General features: G+C 34.8%; 1 pseudogene; it reads right to left on the minus strand.

Annotated features, from left to right (window-relative positions):
• Positions 1-1,648: 1,648 nt before the first annotated feature.
• LOC102127620 (microtubule-associated protein 1 light chain 3 beta pseudogene) lies at positions 1,649-2,330 on the minus strand (annotated as a pseudogene).
• Positions 2,331-5,758: the final 3,428 nt, after the last annotated feature.

Below are 5,758 nucleotides of genomic sequence, written 5' to 3' on the forward strand. Positions count from 1 at the left end.
AGTTTAAATATTTAGGAAGTTTGTTGTTATTGTTGTTGTTGCTAGAGAACTGAAATACATTAAAAAGAAATCTAAAATAATAACTTTAGAACTTTATTGTTTAAAATTTGAAGATGTGTAATTAAATCTGGAAATAAGACTAACCATTCCTTAAAGTCCCCTTAGAAATCATTATTCAAATCCAATAAATTTATGTATAGAATAAAAAATTTGTAGAATGAGTTAAAGGTACAATTTTTTTTTAATTTTAATGATTTTAATATTTAGTCTTAAACTTGAAAAATAATTCTTCTAAATTGTCTTTTAATTGTGATTTTATATCAAAATCACCCTCAAGTGTATCAAAAACCTTGTGTCAATGTCACTCAATTCACTTACCTGTAAATAACTCTTTAAAAACAGAACTGTATAATGACAAAGTATGTCTGATGGATCATCTTTCCTTTTGTCTATTTTGTTTATAGGTGATATGTTTGCATGGTAAAAATGAAAAAAAAAAAACCTGCCTTATGAAGTACAATAAGAAATACATCCTTCATTTAATTACTTTTCTCAAAACACAACTTCTTTCCACAGCAATAGTGTTATCAGTCACTTGTGCATCCTCTAGCCTCAAAGATTTTCTGTGCATGTATATCTTTTGCTCATATAAATAGCACTGTATTATACCTTGTTCCACACCTCACCTTTCTTACTCAACAATATATCTTTCGAGATCCTTCCATATTGTTATGTATTAATAACCTCATCTTTAAAATGGCTGATAGTGTTTTAGTATGTGAATTTGTCATTATTTAGTAGACCAATTCCCTGTTGACAGCTATTTAGGCTTACTTGGTTTTTCCTATGCTGTTACAAATAATATTTCAATGAATATCTGTGTATGTACATAGCCATTGTACAAATAATTGTATATCTATTTTACATAGATATTGTCAGATTTTATCCATAGAAATTATTCCAATTTAGAACCCTACCAAATCCCACAAGATACAGATAAGATTGTATTTCCAAAAAGTTTTAACTGAATTCTCCACTATACGTGCTGGTTACCAAAGGGCCCTATGTTGTATTTAGTTCATTTAAAAATAACAAATTTAATATTAAAAATAGTAATAATTGATAAGGGGTTCCTACATGTGAAGCATCCTATCATATTACATTTCTGTAAAGTTTACGTTACTGTCATATTAATCCTTTACAATAATAATAGTCTTACTTTCTTTTTAATAGATAAAAAATTAGAGCAATACAGAGTTCCTAGGGACACATAGCTTGAAACTGGTAAAGACTGTAGTCACTTCCTAAGAAGCTATATTGCATTGCTAATAAACTCATTTATTAGTCAGAAATTCTAAGTTATGTAGTAATAATAACTTCCAAATCTCAGTAACATTTAAAAGTTGATTTTCATGTGTGCAGTGCACAGCAGGTCCAGGAGATTCTCTAGGGAAGTTTTCCCTCTGTAATGCTCAGTGCCTCATCTCCACATCAGCATGTGCTTCCCTGATCACCAAGGCAGGGGAAGACAGTACATCTCTTTCTCTTTTTCCTTTCCTTTTCTTTTCTTTTCTTCTTTCTTTCTCTCTCTTTCTTTCTCTTTCTCTTTCTTTCTTTCATGCAAAGTTTTATTTTTAAACTTTTAAAATTTGAAAACAGCTAACCTACATTAAATAATACAGTTTCCGAAGCTGAACGTGCTCACTTAGAACTTAGTTTTTCTGCCTGAAGTACAGACGCAATTTCCTAACACTCCTAGGTGGGAACACTACTGTTTGAAGATCTCTGATTAGATGAACTGATCGATTTCAGTTGGTAACATCCCTTTTCCTTCCTTAGGAAGAGTTGAAAAAATTCTACAATAGATGCATTTTCTTAGTTTTACACCGATAATTTCTTCCCAAATGTCTCCTGGGAGGCATAGACCATGTACAGGAATCCACCTTCATCCTTCTCACTCTCATAGGCCTCTGAGATTGGTGTGGAGGCGCTCACAATGCTGTGTCCCCCTTCATCAACAGGAAGAAGGCTTGAGTAGCACTGAGCTATAAGCGCTTTCTAATTATCTTGATGAGCTCACTCACGTTGACGTGGTCAGGTACAAGGAACCTCGTTTTATTCAGGACAGGAAGCTGCTTCTCACCCTTGTATCATTCTATTATCACCGGGATTTTGGTTGGATGCTGCACTCGAATAAGTCGGACATCTACCCTTCGTTGGAAGGTGCTGCGCTGCTCGAAGGTCTCCGATCGCATGGTGCTGGGGTCTGGACGCGAGGGTCCCGGCGGCTCCCAGGGCGGGGGTGGGGGCGGATGCGACTCTCCATCTCATTTTCTTCAAACGCTGTGGAGACATCATAGGGAACAAGGAAGTATAAACCTACTGATAATGATGATGGCAATAATGACAATAACCTTTTATATAGCATATCTGTGTACAAGTCACTGATTTTTGGACTTTGCACATACAGTCATGCCCGGTCTGATGATAGGGGTACTTTGTAAGAAATGCGTCAGTAGGCAATTCTGTCTTTGGCAAACATCATACAGTATTTACACAAAACAAACCTACATAGTATAGACTACCACACACTTAGGCTATTGGGTATAGCCCATTGCTCCTTGGCTGCAAGCCTATACAGCATGTTAGTGTACTGAATACTGTAGACAATTGTAACACAATGGTAAGTATTTATGTATTTAAACGTATCTAAATATAGAAAAGGTGGAGTGAAAATAGAGTATAACAGATAAAAATTGGCACAGCTATATAGGGCACTTATCATGAATGGAACTTGAAGAACAAGAAGTTGGTCTCCATGAGTCAGTAAGTGAGCGATGAGCCAATATGAAGGCCAAGAACATTGTTGTACACTACTGTAGACCTTATAAACACCGCACACGTAGGCTACATTAAATTTGTTTTAATTTTTTCTTTAATAATAAATTAACCTTAGCTTACTATAATATTTTTCTGTAGAAACTTCCTTTTTAATTTGTTGATTCTTTTGTAATAACACTTAGCTTAAAACCTAAACATGGTTTTATATCCTTATTCTATAAGTTTTTTTCTATATTGAAGTTTTATTTTTTATTTTAAAACATTTCTGTAAAATCTAGCACACAAGCACATCCAACTGCCTGAGTTTACCCAGGGTCAGGATCATCAGTATCACTGTTTTGCCCCTCTACATCTTGTCCCTTTTGAAGGTCTTCAGGATCAGTAACACACAGGGAGCTGTCATCTCCCATGATAACACTGCCTTCTTCTGGAATACCTCCTGAAGGACTTGTCTGAGGCTATTTTATAGTTAACCTTTTTTTTTTAATAAGTAAAAGGAGTATACTCTAAAATAATGCTAGATGTATAATATAGTAAATACATAAAACAGTAACATAGTCATTTATTATCATTATCAAGCATTGAGTACTGTACACAATTGTGTGTGCTGTACTTTTATATACAACTGATAGTGTAGTAGGTTTACACCAGTATCACCACAAACACATGAGTAATGCAGTGCCTTATGAGCTTAAGACAGCTACAACATCACTAAGTGATAGAAAATTTCTAGCTCCATTATAATAGAATGGGATCAGTGTAGTGTATTCATTCTGTCATTGACGAAAATATTATTCAGTGCATGACTGTATTTGGTACAACGCTATGAATACTAACCCTATTTTACAGTTGAGGAAACTAGATGAGGTTTTTCTAGTTTCCTAGTATACTGAGAAAGTCAAACCCAAAAGTGACCACAAAGGAATCTTTTTCTCATTTCAGATTTTAAACATAGGAAGTATGTGTATATGTGTGTTTGTATGTGAAATAAATTTTTAAAAATGCCCACACAGAATATTCAAGCTCCACTTTGTACTTCTGTGAGAAGTTGGTCAAATTGGGGCAATTTGGAAGAAGCTATCCAATCAGACTTTATTTGTGTAGGAAATCACAACTAGTAAGTTAGAGGAATGTAAGGGTTTGAGTCAGCAACATTTGGTTTCACTCTTGATTGACTATATTTTTAGTTCTACTTACATTTACACTTTACTCCTTATCTTTACATATGCTACTAACAATTTATGTAAAATTTATGTAAAAATTTGCTAGGCTAAAACATTACTAGCACATATTTCTAGTTAGTATTTTTCCAGCATGGACAGCTTAATGTCCTTGAGAATATACCTGGGAAGATGATGTAGGATTTCATACGGCGATCAGCTCTCTACAGGGAGAGGAGATTAAATACATTCTATTAGTCTCATAGTTACCCAAGGTGACCGAGCTGGATGACAATGTTAATGCACTCTTTTTCTTTTGACTTTTTCTAGTTGGATTCAGGCTACCTGGTGTAGTATTTCTGTCCAGAATCAAAGGCCTTCATGGCTTCCCAGTGAAGCCTCAGACAACAAATTGGAGATGAGAAAAAAGACAAGGTTATCACTTCTTAGAGAAATCATTAGCTATGAGATAAATAAAATAAGAACAAAGAATGGAAAATGTTTTCAGAATCAGGACAACCTTGTGGTATAATGTTCCTGACCTTCAGAAATAAAAATAAAAAATATAAATGGAGTAAGAAAAAAAATTAAGGAAGCACCAGCGTGATCTAGAACTGACTCACACCTTAAGCAGGGAAAGCGCTCACGGAAAGCGCTCCCAGAAAGGCAGGTGAGGGGGAATGAGGGAAATTTCAAGCAAAGGTGACAGTGTTGAATAATTTAAATTGCTTATTAATTTTTTCTATAGTACTGACTTTTCTGTTCCATTATGATAAATTTCAAACCAGAGAAACTGCTTTACAATAAATATGACACAAATAGGTAGAATTTTTGCAGATTTTGATCAGAGGAATAAAACTTTTTTTGTGTGAGATAATTCTGTAAATTTTGCACAGGTTTGATTAGACGGGAGAAAGAAAATTTAAAGTTTTAAAAATAGCCAAAAGGATGTAGCAATATCTAGGTCTAAGATAGGCATAACATAGGCTCGAGCAGTGATGATGACATTGATGGAGACAAAGAAAAATGCAAGATGAAACTGAGAGGAGAGGCCGGGCACGATGACTTAAGCCTGTAATCCCAGCACTTCAGGAGGGTGGCAGATCACCTGAGGCCAGGAGTTTGAGACCAGCTGGCCAACATGGTGAGAAACCTGTCTCTACTAAAAATACAAAAATTAGCTGGGCGTGGTGGTGTGTGCGTGTAATCCCAGCTACCCAGGAGGCTGAGGCAGGAGAATCGCTGGAACCTGGGAGGCAGAGGCTGCGGTGAGCCGAGATTGAGTCACTGCACTCCAGCCTGGGCGACAGAGCAAAACTTTGTCTCAAAAAAAAAAAAAAAAAAAAAAAAAAAATGGAGAGGAAAAACTACAGAACTGTAAATAAAAATTCATTTTTCCACTAAAAGTCCTAAAGATAAGCAATGTGTTATTGTTACTATAATATTGATATATATTTTAGGAAAAAATCACAGTAAAGGGGGGAAATATCACCACTTTCAAAAGAAAAATCTACCATGAAAGTAAGTAAACAGAAAAATAAGTTCCTGATGTTTTAAGTTGTAGTTATCCGAATGCTTGCTATGGTGAAAACAAACAAATCAAATGGTAACAAATTAACAAGAACAAATATGCAGTTTTTCAGACATCATTGTGATGTATTAATGGCTGTTGTACAGCAAACATAAAGAAAAATTACAGGAAGGAAGAAATAAAAGAAGAAAGCTGTAAAAATTATCTTGGTTACATATTTTTAGTA

The sequence above is a fragment of the Macaca fascicularis genome, chromosome 11 (genome assembly GCF_037993035.2).
Source record: "Macaca fascicularis isolate 582-1 chromosome 11, T2T-MFA8v1.1".
Taxonomy (NCBI): domain Eukaryota; kingdom Metazoa; phylum Chordata; class Mammalia; order Primates; family Cercopithecidae; genus Macaca; species Macaca fascicularis.